General features: G+C 37.4%; 1 protein-coding gene across 1 annotated transcript in view; it reads left to right on the top strand.

Moving 5' to 3' along the window:
* The first annotated feature begins 4,310 nt into the window (after nucleotides 1–4,310).
* The window catches only part of LOC105380953 (calbindin-32), an 86,559-nt gene continuing 75,422 nt past the window's right edge, over nucleotides 4,311–15,447 (top strand). The window contains exon 1 of the mRNA XM_048628332.1: nucleotides 4,311–4,538. The gene's annotated coding sequence lies outside the window, so the exon portion shown is untranslated. The remainder of the gene's footprint in view (nucleotides 4,539–15,447) is intronic.

Below are 15,447 nucleotides of genomic sequence, written 5' to 3'. Positions count from 1 at the left end.
ATTTCATTCAAATCCGTTCAGTAGTTTTGTCGTCAAAGAGTAACAGACAGACAGACACAGTTACTTTCGCATTTATAATATTAAGTTAGGATTATGACGACTGGGTATGACGATATGACTCATACTCAGAGTACGACTCTTTCAAATTCAATGAAATCATGATAAAATGTGATCAAATAAGTTTATTTTTTTATCCGCTTCCCTCCGTTCTTCTTCGAGTTTTTTGTCTATGCCCATTAGCCAGGGAAAATGGTCCTCATTAGAGGTCTGAAGAGTTCTCAGAATAAGCGCTCCAATTAAAAAGTAATCACGAGGAATGCGGACTGAGGAAGCCTTTAGGCTTAATTGAGCCCAAGTTTTAATCTCTTTTTTGATAAAAACGAACGAGTTTGTTGTCTAACAAATACCTACACAGTTTCATGAGCCTCGTTTCAAGATTGAAATAACATCCCACTTCTACTACTGAGCTCTTATTTTGAACTAGCTGTTCCCGCGCGCTTCGCTTCGCCTTAAAAAGTTTTCCCGTGGGAATTCCGGGATAAAAAGTAGCCTATGTTCTTTCCCAGGGTCTAGACCGTATGTATACCAAATTTCATTAAAATCCGTTCAGTAGTTTTGGCGTGAAAGAGTAACAGACAGACAGACAGACAGACACAGTTACTTTCGCATTTATAATATTAGTAAGGATTAGTCAGGTTAGAAGGTTGGTTAAGTGGTGTTCATTAGGTTGAACTTAAAACGGTTTGACCGTTAAAAAAATGCGGACAGTTTTTTTGCTTTGATTTTGAATGTGATGCGACACGCCATCATGGTCTAACCATGCCCTAGGCCAGCTTGTGTCCCTCATCTAAATGATAAAATTGGAACACTTTAACTCTGACTCCGTGTTCTGAGCTGACTCCGTGTTCTGAGAGTAAACAATTCATGTGCAACACAACAGCCAGCGCACATCAACTGGCCAGATGTAAACACAATTTCATTCTTTTGAGTTCAGCCAATCAAACCTGTTATTGTTTACTAACAATTTTCGATCAATTCGTTTTAAGTACGTTTTATGTGTTCCCGCTTTTCGGTAACAGGTGAATTTGATCAGTGATCGAGATTCGAGCCGACGAGTGACTTTGTACCCCACAGCACCTCCTTTAAACTAACTAAAGGTACGTATACATAGGTACTTTTTATACACTCACGGGCAATGAAAAAGTTCCATTAAGAAAATAACCAAAACTCCTAAACGGAAAAAAAAACTTAACTTCTGCTTTCTGCAATATTTAAGTACATTTAACGGCATATCAGAATAGTACCAACTAAAAACGTAAATAGTTTAATCAACATCTTATTAAATGTTTAAAAAAATTGAGACCATTTGGTGTCTGTATTTTGTAAGTGGAACTGTTTCTTTGCACGTGAGTGTATAACCGTGACTGTATAACAACAATATCATACTTATAAATACTTTATTAGCTATAAATAAGTCTCTACATACACTGAAAAAACATATAAGTACCTACATAATACCCATATAGTTATTATTAAATATTCTAAAAGTCAAGACTGACAAAGTTTCTATAGAGATTTTTTTGTGCGATTTAGGTACCTACATACTTACTCCTAATTCGTGGAACAAAAGTTGTTTTTAAAATAATACAAATATCTGTGAATGGAATAATCCATTTTTAACACACTCACTATTATTTAGGTTATACATGAAATTAATAGGTACTTAAGTTCATATTACTTCCATGAGGTTATATAATAAAATTTGTTAAATATGTGTTTCAAAATATGTATGTAATGTCTAAAGCTAGATATAAATTATGAGTTAAAGCCGTGGTCATAAACATCCCAACATCGATCGCTACACTAATCCATTACACGTCAAAACATCGTCTTTGATAGGCGATATTTCATTGTACAAAACGTACTTTAGACTAAAGCCGCGTACACACCGGGCCAACGAACGCCCAACGAACGCCAACGGTGATCTCAACGATGGATATTATTCATACATAATACAGGGCAGATTGCAGCAACGAAGGTCAACGAAAAACGTTCGTTGGCGTTCGTTGGCCCGGTGTGTACGCGGCTTAACAGGAAACATGAAGTATATATACAGGTTGTTGCAAAAATGGTATACTAAACTGAAAGGGGGTTACTCAGGGGGTCATTCTAAACAACTTTTGCTCTACGAGTTTTGGAAATTCGCGAAACTTATCTGACTGGTAAATCCTTTCACGGCGGTGACAAAAATTAAAAAACTAGGCCAACTCTAGGGTCTAGCTAGGATCTTCTTTTTAACGACAACGACGCGCTAAGAAGATATGATCAAGGTACTTGTTGTAACGAAACTATTTTAAGCCAATGCGATTCCATCGGGCTAGTAGTACAATGAATAACGAGAATCCAGTGACAGATTAATAGGTTATTTATAACGGGAAACCTATTAATCTTGTCTCCGTTTTTTGTCCAGAACAGAATCAGTCCGGGAGCGATTTTGTTTATTTGAAACGATTAATAAATTTAATGTAGATTCAAGGTACACACGAGCAGGACAACAAATGTTTACGTTAGCGAACCGTGAACTCAAGTTTTTTTCATTTGCAGCATTAACATGAAGTATTATATACAGTATAATCAGCACATAATGGACTGATATATATTTGAAAAAAAAAACCAAGGACAATAGTTTCTCAAAGTTACCTCTTTAATATTTAAGTTTGTCGGTCCATCTGCCGAAAATACTGAAAAGATTAGGAAAAAACCATTCATAAATCAATAAATGTACCTAAAGTTCTAAAAGCTGTTTACTAAACTAATATTTTTTTTATTTCTCTACCGAACGCTAATCCCAGAATGACGCAAGGAATCAATAGTTCTTATTTTCAAAGAAAAAAATCAGTTTTTCCTTCCCGAGCGGCTCACATCAAAGGGCAAGCTATTTCTGTAGCGCCATCTGGCGAACTACTGCCGTAAACAGTTAGTCAAGTCGAGTGTTTTTCAATATATTGGACACACACTACGTTACGACGTGATGGCATTTATTTATTTTGGGAATCGACATCAATGATGTTTGTAGATTTCGGTACATTGAAGAGGCGTTTATATCACGATCAGAACATACTAAATATCTTACATTACACCCAATGCGAGGTGCCGACTGCCTGAGCCGTGGGTTGTGGTGTGTGTGTTGGGTGGTTAGCGGCGGCGAATTACACATATATAGATATATAATAATCTACCTAACTGTATTTATATACTACATACATAAATGTATAAACTCAAGATTTAGTTACGTAATGCTCTGGTTATACTTATTACCTCCTTTTACCTATTTATATTGTATACGTAATAACTACATTTTTTACGGTTTAATGTTAAATAGAAATAAATACTAACGATACAGATCGATTCAAGTGTCAAGACAAATTTATCTGGTTTAATGGCATTTTTATAACACAATAAATTACATAATAAATACTTTACAACATAAAGATGCATTGATGATGCATGATTTGTGAATGATGTTTTTTTTGTTTATAAGTTTTGTTTGCTACGCTGCTACGGGCTACGGCTGTGCTACGAGGCGCTACGCCGCGGCGTAGCACTGTCACCTCCGCGTAGCAAGCTATGACGACGCTGAACTAAATTGTATTGTATTGTCTGTATTACCCATTATTACCACATGAAGTTTAAACTAGATTTAAATAGTGTTTGACATGATATTAACGTATGCTAAAATATATTTTTGATACCGCAAACATCAGCTGTTATCGCCAGAACATATCATTTTACATTAAATCACACCTTTGTAATAACTCTGCTAAATCAAATTCAATTAAGTGCCTTTGAACTTTACTAATAGACGTCTTAGTAAAGGTGAGAGCTTATTAGGCTGTATTTGCTCAAGGCTATTGTAGCGTGTCCTGTGTAGCGGCGCAACTAATGGCAGCCTTCAAATCATTTAACGGGTCGCGCGTCCCATTCAGTATTCATCAGACAGTCGAGCTCGTTCTTAATATCCCCCCATTATTTACCAAGAATGCCCAGTATGAGACCATTAGGCCACACTTAATGGAAGCACGAATCCGAGACACAGTTCTGAGAAAATTTTCAATAGGCTCTAACAAACTACCGCGATAATTCACACTTACCCGACCAATTTAAAAACTTATCATTCACAGGCCACCGAGAAGAAGAAACACCATTTCGAATTGTACGGTTTGCACGCTCCTCTACGCCCCGGTACACTCGTGCGTTGATACGGCAAAATGGAAGCTGTACATTGTCAGACAGGATTCCATCGGACGCGGACCTTTTTCAGTTGTTTGCGTAATTCGCACCAAAGAGCCCCGCCCTCCGCGAGCATCCCCTGAAACTCATTCATCGTCACTCGAGCCCTGGCCGCCGCCGCGAGCAGACGTGTGCCGCCATCCCGCGCGCTTCACGTGTCCAATACAAATAAACATTGAGCGGTAAAGTAGCTATTTACATTTCGTGAGACGTCTAAGTGAAGATACAAGTGGTTCGGTCGAGATGAGGTGAGTAAGAGCTTACGAATGAGCGTGTGTAGGTGTGTTTCTGTGTTGTGTTTCTGGTGTGTGGGTGTTTTTGAGAAAACAAAAGGTGAAAATGTCTGGTTGATGTGAAGCATCGTGTTGCTCGCCACGTGTCACGGCCGCGGCTGTTCAGCCCTGTGATGAGGCTCATTTATTATTAAGTTTTAGAACAATCGTCTTTCGTAATTTACGAGTAGTTTGCGTTTTCGTAATGCTGAACAATCTGAAGGAACTTTGTAACATGTGTTGTTGTCTTCTGATTCATGACATCGTGATCTTAACCAATTTGTTAGGCACTTACACTTCCCCGAATCGTGGATGGAATCCTTAATACTCGTAATATTCCAAAAATTACACAATAGCTCAAACGGAAAGAGAATTCGAAAATTATTTCACAACGATGATTTCCTCTGGAGTATTCAGATTATTTGATAATATACTCGTAATACAGAAATATTTGTAGGTAATTCGGCTTATTTATTTCTTATTAGATTTGTTAGCCGTTTGATGACGTAGTTACACCTAAATTTAATCCTTAACGAGTCTACTAAAGAACACAAGGGGTGTATGTGGACTAGAAAATATAACTTCTTATGAAATTGAGCTTTTTGTCTATGTATGAAGGGTATGATATAATTTCGAGTGACACATTACTGATCTTTGAACCCGTGTAGAGCCACACCAGAACAACTTTCATATCATAGAACTTCATCAAACTTCGCCAAAGGGTTTATTACGATAAGACACATCATCCTTGAGAATATTTATTGGTAGTTTCACCACATTTGAGTAGGGTAAACGTACTGTTCGGCGATATTTGAAAATATTTATGACTCGTACCTTATTTATTACGTAAATTTTTATGCGAGACTCGTGCGTACGAGATGGTACGAGTGAATATCCTTTAATGGTATTTTTATTTCATTTCTAACCTTTACAACATTTATGGTAGGTACAAAATAGCTGGTCTAGTTGTAGAAGCTCTGCTTCATCACCCAGAGGTCCAGTGTTCGCCAGCTGGTACCATCAATCACTCAAATTGGTTTTCTGAATGTTGGTTCCATATTTGGATATAGGCTGATGTCCGCAAAGTATATTGGTTCATGCCGTCGGATGGGCATGTAAAGCAGTCGGCCCTGCGTCTAGCTCTCTCCTGTCGTGTCGGTTCACCGTCCATTAGGCTATGAGAGTGATCTGCTATGAGATGAATAGAGAATGCTCCTAGCTGTGTGCTGCACAAACCTATTCACTATTAGCTAGTCCTGCGTAGATGGATGATCCCAATGATTGGCCGCTGTAATCGAAATTCGGCTAGGAAGACATTAGGTGGTTAAAATGTTAAAACATGGTGGAATGCGCTTTAAAAAAAAACAATCCCATTGTACAGGACAGCAGTTGCCATTCCCACATACAATAGAATACATTTACAATAATAATTACGGGCTTACTCATGCATGAGGCATTAAAGATTTAAACAACTAATTCAATTTAACTCTACACATGACGTTATAAAATCAAAGCCATGGCCACTCGTCGATCGATCGGTCTGTATTGGCTAAATAAATAATAAGCTATTTCAGTTCACAGCTGCAACTTTTGAGGCCGCACCAGAAGGTTAGTGCAGCGGTCCCGAGCAGCCTTGACAATGTTCATCTGCGGGGTTACCACCACCGAACATTAGGTAGCAATTAACAATCCTTAAGCAGCGTAATGTATCTATCGTCAATCAGACGTAATTATACTCGTTTTATGGATCTGACGAGTAGAGTACGGTAGTTGTAAATAACATTTTATTTTTTAATACGTTTTAAGTGCTGTAAAACGGTGTAAATAGGTATGGCCGGGGTACAAGAATCTCCCTAATCAGAACGGTTTAATTATCGTGCTGAGTTAGTCGTATTCAGTACAGAGTGGCTAGTAGGCAATGAAAAAGGCTTTCAGCTCAGCATGATGCAGTGACATAATGCCTCTGAGCAAATTTTCAGCTGAAGCCTGGATTTAACTACATCGGAGATATCAGAGCTTAACTTAAAAAATAGAGTTACTGTTGGTTAGAGCCCTCACAAAATGACCACCACTCTCATCTTTACTTTGCTGGCAATTATTGGCATCAATAATTTAAAAGTATATCAAAATCTAAACTGTTCTGTTTCCCTTATCTTATACTTTTTTAATGGACGGAAAGGCTCTTTTGTTTGACACGGAAAAAAGAAAGCTAAAGAGACTATGTTTTAGCTTTTAAATAAAGTATAAAGCATCTAATAGGGTTACTTTTTCCACTACGGAACGATAAAAAGAACAATCCAGTTAACCTACTTTACCAGACAAGCTAGGATGAGCTTGGATTACACTTTAATTTATATGAAAGAAACGTTCTTTATTAGAAAATTGCATCTTTAGATTTATGAATTTCCGAAATGGTTTAAAAATAGGTGATAAGAACATTTTAAGAGTTTTATGATTTCCACCCGCTCCATTATTTTTACGCTTCACTCTTTACAAGCCAGTATTTTCCTGAAACCTCGTTGTTTTATTGGACCATAAAATAATCACTCAAGCAGAGGCTGCTCACCTTAAAACACTGGCAGTTAACTATAGAAAAAAAGCGTGCGAACCGATATTTTTATTATATTTGCTAGCGTGCGTATTTCCACAGAGTAGGTAATATTATATGCGTATTTCTTTGACCTTTGTGAACGTTAAAAAAACGTGCGAAGACAAAATTAAATTAAGCTACAATGAAGGTTGTAGATTATTTAACACGTAAATTTTTCGTTATCAGTAAGGTCATTATTTAAAAAATTATAACGTTATGTACGCCTATTATACCTACTTCGTATTATCCGTAAAATTCGAGAATGTATGTTAAACGCAGATATAAATAAAATATAGTTAACCGTATTGAACACTTCACTTAAATAATTTCAAAAGCAATACATTCCACAGACTAATATCATTCATTTTCATAATTCGGTCACCGATGATTTTATTCTTGTAGGTACATACAATATAAGTACTTACTTTTTAGGTGCAAAATAATATTTTAATTATGTCTAAATCATATAAATCTAAACCTCTTGTCAAGTAGTTTGTCCTTCGGCCACGCAAGCATTAAATAAACAATAGTCACCGAACCAAGTAGGTTCAAGTACCTACTTACTTCAATTGCTTTTTAAATTCATATTAATCATCATCAGCCAACAATTGTCCACTGCTGGACATAGGTCTCTCCCAAGGAGCGCCACAACACTCGATCCTCGGCCTTCCTCATCCAACCACTACCCGCCACCCGCCTAATGTCGTCAGTCCAGCGGGCAGGAGGGCGTCCCACGCTGCGTTTGCCTGTTCGTGGTCTCCACTCGAGAACTCATATATTATTAATATTCATTCATTTAAATTCATATTAATATTTCTTTACATTATATCCCAAGGATTTAAAAAATATATATAAGTAATTCAGTTTAATACATAGTAAAATATTATAGTACCGAAGCTATTATAACTTATAATTACGTCCGTGAAAGTTTTAATGAGTACTGTGATAATAATAAGGCTTCTCGTGTTATTTCTGTGCTCCCGTGGGAACGCCGCCTTGTGCTCGACAATTCAATGTTTACAAGCGGACCCAATTGGTTTATTTACTTCTATGGATCTCAATGTAGTTGTAACTTAAAGTTAGTATATTTTTGTAGAGCTACCTAAAAAATGCATTAGGTAGCTCTACAAAAAATATACTAACTAAAAGTACTAAAATATGGCTAAAAGTTAGCTCTAGTTAGTGACTTGGGAGTTAGGCTGGCTGAGCTTAAATCAAGGGGATTAGTGTTGCCCAAATTCAGTCTTGGTCTTGCAGTCTTGGTCTTGTTCTTGCGTTTTTGCAAGACCAAGACCAAGAACAAGACCGCGTATTTTTAGCAAGACCAAGACCAAGACTGACCGTGCAAGACTTGAGCAAGAACAAGACATAGCCTGCAAGACTCTTGCGTCTTGCAGAGCGCTATTTCACTGAGTAGTTAGGTGTAACAGTTCGGTGTATAGGTAAGTACGCTTAGGAATTCTATGAGATGCAAAAAACTGTATCAAAGAAAATGAAAAACTGGACCTATGCGCATTACGACTAATACCATAAACATAGCGAATAAAAAAATATCTATTAATATCAAAAAGTAAACTTTAATAAATAGTAATAGACTAATAGGTAATTGCAAGACTTGCAAGACTCTTGCTGCAAGACCAAGACCAAGACTGGGAGCGCAAGACCAAGACCAAGACCAGGTGTATTGGCGCAAGACCAAGACCAAGACCAAGACCAGGTGTATTGGCGCAAGACCAAGACCAAGACTGGCTAAGTCTCGTCTTGTTCTTGCATTTGGGCAACACTAAAGGGGATATGTACAAAGGTTCCACTCGAGAGAGTCACGTACAGGAACTTGACCCCCTATCAGAATATAATAGAACAGAATGGCTAAAAGTTCAGATATATTTTTTAAACCAACGCTATTTGAGATTGTAATTCCATTTTCGAATTCAATAGATACAAATGTCAAAAACACCCTGTATTTTCACAATTGCCTTAGGACAGCCTAATGTCCATGCTGTTTCACATGTTTATCCAGAAGCCTTAGGGCTGTATTTGTTTAGATCAAATACAATTTCACTGTTCCCCGATAGAAATATTTATCCTTTATCCGTTGTATTTGGATTTTCGGACATTTGATTTGTGACTGTACGAATATTTAAAACATACAGCATTTCACTGAGGGTCTTGGTACGAGTACTTTTTGTAGTAAATGTAGAAATGACTAGCTGTTACTCACGAGTCAAGCCTAATTTCCGCCTTATAAAGTTTTTCGTGGGATTTCCGGGATGAAAAGTAGCGTGGGGTAATCCAGTTTGTCAGCTTCCATATGTCTTGTATACCAAATTTGATCAAAATCTGGTGAGTTGTTTTTGCGTGAAAGAGACATCCACTCTGAAGATAGAAATTTGGATAAAAGGAAAAAAAACAGTTTTTTTGTTGTTATCCAAATTTTTGTACATACCGTTGAGATTTTATTAGGATGTTATGTATCTGCTGGCTTCATCGACAGTTTTCGTTTAAAAATATACTTAAATCCGTCTTCTAAATATCTCAAAACCGTGCTAAAATAAACAGTACGATATCCTTGTCTAATGAAAAATAAACACACCGTCCAACAGTATGATAATATCAACACCTCCGCGCCCGGTCAAGTAAACACGCCATATCGCGTACGGAAAAAACGTTTCATAAGCGATGGCTCCCTGGTAGCACCGGCTGCAAGACGTAATAAAATTCTACTCTCCTAAAAAACAACACTACACTCTGTCCTCAGTCTTCGTAATCCACCTGTGTAAGGTCGGCGGTCCGGCAGGCCCATAGGTTTATCAGTAAATAATTAATTTAATTGGTATTATACTTAGCAAATAATGTATTATTTTATGTGTGTGTACAAATAAAGAATATTCTATCTATCTATCTATCTATTATTAAACATTTAATTCAGACTTACTTACTTTGTACCATTTTTTTAATAATGATAATGATAAGGTTAGGTCGAGCAGTCTCATATTTTTTTTTAAATAAATGAAATTTTTTTTTTTTTTTTTTTTAATAAATAATTATTATCACTCCACAGAGTCCACAGACTTTATGTCCGTGCCTTTTGAAGAGTGGTAATTTTTATGAGATAGTTTTTAATTCTTTTATCTACTTTCTACTCGGTAAGGAAGTTTCATTTATAAATATTCTATCTTTTATATATATTGTTCTTTTTTTTAGGGTTCCGTAGCCAAAATGGCAAAAACGGAACCCTTATAGTTTCGTCATGTCCGTCTGTCCGTCTGTCCGTCTGTCCGTCTGTCCGTCTGTCCGTCTGTCACAGCCGATTTACTCGGAAACTATAAGTACTACAGTGATGAAATTTGATGGGAATATGTGTTGTATGAACCGCTACAAAAATATGACACTAAATAGTAAAAAAAAGAATTGGGGGTGGGGCCCCCCATACATGTAACTGAGGGATGAAATTTTTTTTTTCGATGTACATACCCGTGTGGGGTATCAATGGAAAGGTCTTTTAAAATGATATAAAGTTTTCTAAAAAACATTTTTCTTAAAGTGAACGGTTTTTGAGATATCAGCTCTCAAAGTCGTAAAAAGTATGTCCCCCCCCCTCTATTTTTATAACTACGGGGTATAAAATTCTAAAAAAAATAGAGGTGATGCATGCTAATTAACTCTTTCAACGATTTTTGGTTTGATCAAAGTATCTCTTATAGTTTTTGAGATAGGTTGATTTAACTGTAATTGCTGCTACGGAACCCTTTGTGCGCGAGCCCGACTCGCACTTGGCCGGTTTTTTTCTTTTTCTTTTTTTCTTTTTTTTTTTTTTTTTTTCACTGCTGGGGGAAAATCCACATGGACACCTGGGAAGAGGACCCAGGTAGTGTCGGGCGTTAACCGACTAAAAACCCCCAGCCGTGTATCTCATTATACAAGAAAACTTTTTTTTTTTTTTTTTTTTTCCTTTTTTTTTTAATTAATGGTTTTCAGAGTCACACTTACATTAGTAATGGCAACAAACTTAACAAGGACAGGGCCAATGCCAGCTGTCTTCGAAGAACTTGGCACCTGGACACCTGGCAATGGCTCGGCCCCTCAGTCGTTATAGGTCATGTTTTGCCTGATGTTAGTGTGTGACTCTGTTCTTAAAGATAACTTATTTTAATTGTTAGTTATGATATAATAATCAATAGGTTAGTTATACAAATTATTTTCCCAATTTGGCCTATATTTTGCGCTCTTAAGCAAAATTATATTTTATGTTTTATTCCGCCCCGTTTTGCCTTCTTAACATTTCCCCAGAAAGTGCAATGACCTCTTCGTCTCGATTCTTAACTGCCATTTTTAGATTGTACTCGAGGATGCGTTTCTTTGGCGCTGTTATTGCCGTTTTAGCGAGGTTGCCGATAGCGTCCTCGGTGTCATCCGCATAGTAGGTGCAGGCGGTGGTGTGCCTCGACAGCGCCACTACTGCGTGAGGTATGCTATCGTGCAACTTTATTTTATCTTTTGTTCTTATGATAATAACGGATTCGTACGTCAATCCCTGTGCTTCGTGTATGGTTAGGACGCGTGAGCCCATTCCTTCACCATACCCTTGGCTGGTCAAGGTCTCTTTTTCTTCCTGTGTATGCACCAGGAACAGAGTGTTGGTTTGGGATTTGGGAATTACTGTGTCAGTTAACCTTTTCAGCTGCAGGGATTGGATGCGCGCTGTTGCTGCGTATATGCCTGAGTATACTTCCTTTAGGGCGTATGCAACATCCATGGGGTTTCTGTATGAGCACAACAGCTCCTGGGTGATGTTTGCTACCAGTGTTGGGCGATTGTACCTAAGCTCGAATAGGTTCTCTCTGTCGATATATGGTAGCTGATTGATGTCTCCGATCAGAGCAATATCACAGGCACGAGACAGGTGGGCGGCCATTACGATTGCCCCGAAATGGTTCATCAGGGCTTCGTCAATTATCAGGCGTTGGCAACCGACATGTTCTCTAAAGCCGTTTACCAGGACTGATGCCATCGTACGCACCCTAGTTTTGACCATGTCACCAATACGATGCGCCAGCCTGTTTCTTATGTCGATGGCCGCCTCAGTTGTTGTTGTGATAATGGTGTCTTTGCTCACATCGAAGTTCTTTATCACCCAGGTTGTCTTCCCACATCCAGGTACCCCGTTCACCCAAGTGATAGTGGGCATCGTCCAGTGATTCCAGTTGGCGTTGATGGTTTCCACTTTTGCTAGGATTTTATCCTCTAGCATAATCCTGGTGCACTGGGCGACGACCACTATTTGGTTGTTGTGTGGCACAGTAAATTTTGAGGAGTTGCATTCCCAGGGTACAAATCCGCTTTCCTCGCTGTAAATAAATGAAGTTAGAAAGGCCGCAATTGCTTTGGACTTGTCTGGTTGTCCTGAATAGTCCACCGGACGTGTATCTTGAGGAGGTATCATACCCGGGTCGAGGTATGACGTCCAAACATTATGTATATACCTATAAATCATAGGAGGGTATTTATTATGAAATCCCCCTTTCTAACTGAGCTTCGTTGCGCTTTAAAATATTTTCCGAAAGAAAAAAAATACATTGCTAAAAAGCAGACTCTTCCAGCCAATCTTTGATTGCTAGATAAAATACTTACCGCAAAATTTGCTATTTTAATTGATAGTAAAATACTAAAATAAGCTTGTAATGTAATTAACTAACACAATTTACAAAAATACACTTACGGGCAATGAAAAAGTTCCACTCATAAAATGCCGACACCAAACCACCCAAATTTGTTCAAATATTTCATTTAAAATTTTAACAAAATATTACCGTTTTTAGTTGATAATATCCTTATGATCTGTTAAATGTATCTCAATGTTCCAGAGTTTAGGAGTAATTTTGTCCTTTTCTCAGTAGAACCTTTTCATTGCCCGTGAGTGTATAAGCTACAAAAATAAACTCTGAGTAAATGGATAGATCCTAACTAATATTATAAATGCGAAAGTAACTGTGTCTGTCTGTCTGTCTGTCTGTTACTCTTTCACGCCAAAACTACTGAACGGATTTGAATGAAATTTGGTATACATACGGACTAGACCCTGGGAAAGAACATAGGCTACTTTTTATCCCGGAATTCCCACGGGAAAACTTTTTAAGGTGAAGCGAAGCGCGCGGGGACAGCTAGTACTTAATAAGCCCGTCTGGGCTCCTCAAGGCTCAACGGTAACAGAGACGAGACGTTATAAGGTTGACACGATTGTCAGTTCGCGGCCCCATACTCGTATAGCATCGCAACTCGACCTAGTTTTTGATCGTAGTATTCGGTACGTTGATCTGTAATACTTGTATGTACAATGTACATTATACAGCATTGGTCTCAAAGGCACGTACCCTATGTATCATGCGAGGAGCCTTACATCTCATGTATTATTCTGTGGTCAATGTATCTTAGTACACTTGTAATTATAGATTTACCTCTTGTTTGACTTTATACAAGTTGATAGAAGTATAGGTAAGTAATTAATTTTATTAGGAGGTACTCGAAAGATTTTGAAAATAAATATTTAAAAGTTCAAGGTAGGTACTTATCATAAATCGTTATCACGAAAGTCATAAATTTCATAGCCATACTTCGGCTTTCTCTGTAGCCTATTTCAAGTTATTCATTGCTGAAGCATTATATTAATTTATTAACCCTTAACCGAAATATTGCGGTGTCTGTTGGACATAACATACTTCTTCTTCTTCTTCTTCCTTGCCTTATCCTTATTTAGGGTCGGCTTTGTTGGTCATGTCACGCCATTTTACCTTATCCTCTGTCATATCCTCATTCACTCCACACTCTCTCATATTTTCTTTCACGCAATCAAGCCACGTCTTTCTTGGTCTTCCTCTCTTGGACATAACATACTACTACAACTAATTTTTATGCGTATTTTTTCATACTTGCACATAGAACTTATCATAGAATAACACTGTACTAGTACTCGTTATTCTATGGTACTTATTAAGTTTACTTAGATTTTTTACGAATTTTGGTGAACCAAAAGATAAGATTGACAAGTTATCCCTTTTTTTACGTTTTTTAAATTTAACCTCCACATCCTCTGTCTCCTCCAATATGATTTCTATGTAAGTAAGTACAAAAAACGAGATTTTGGAAATATAAAGCCTTTTTGACATTTATTAGTATTCTTAAATCAACTGTTTCAGTTAGATTAGCGTCTCTGACACATGTAGCGTAGACGCTCTACAGAGAACAGTGCAATAGACATTAAACACAATTTATAGTACAATTTCGCACAATGGCCGTGTCAGAATGATAATATCTACACCCGGCTGTACACCCGGCGCGACCCGGGCGAATATCTGTTGGCAACATTCCGAACCGGGTGTGTGGGATAACATATACAGCTATTATAGATAAATACTATCGATAATACAATTATTAATTACTTTTATACGGGAAAAACATTTTAACCTGAAGACATACTCACAGCGGTCGCTACACGGGTTTCGTTATCAACTAAGATAAACTCGATTATTGCGCGTTGTACCAATCACAGCGCCGTATTTATGGCGAATCGCGATAAAGTTTCGTTTACATACGTCGAAAACAAACCCGTAAAACGGCAGCAGGAATTTATAATCGATAAAACCAGGAGCAAAAGTTTCAAAAGCATTAGTAGGTGTGGTCTCCGTGACCAAACTATGCCGCTAGATTGAATTGGACAATATAAACCGTATTGACCCTACCCATATCATAAAATTCATACGCAAACAATAATAAATCCTATATTTTGAGCTGTTATTGCTTTAGGAACAAAACCGTTATTGTATTGTGCTGTATTTTATAATTATTTTATTACTTGTTACATTAATATGGTTGTAGCCTGTTGACGAATGCTTCAATATCTAATACATTTATAGGCAATAGGCCCGTCCCCTATTACATTGGGACTCTCATAAACACTGGTGAAAAGTGGGTGCAGCAATGCAGCTCTGCCTACCCCGCAAGGGAGTACATTAGTACAAGGTGTCAGTGTTTATATTATATTATTACATTTATAGATATATCATATACACATATAGCTCATAACATTAAAGTCAAATTAATGTTAATTGAAATTATGTTAAAATGTTATTAAAACCCAAAGCTTTTGAAATCTTGGTATTGGTAGTTGTTTTTTGGGCCTGCCTTTAAGCCTATAGGCAGGCACTGTAAGACCTCGTAGCAGCTATATTAATTTCTATGGCTACGGCGTAGTATAGGGACTTAGCGTAACAGCATAGTACTTACATCATGTAGTGATAA

This window comes from Plutella xylostella, chromosome 20 (assembly GCF_932276165.1).
Source record: "Plutella xylostella chromosome 20, ilPluXylo3.1, whole genome shotgun sequence".
Classification (NCBI taxonomy): domain Eukaryota; kingdom Metazoa; phylum Arthropoda; class Insecta; order Lepidoptera; family Plutellidae; genus Plutella; species Plutella xylostella.
Note: the sequence above shows the minus strand (reverse complement) of the source record. Positions and strands in the feature narration are given on the sequence as shown.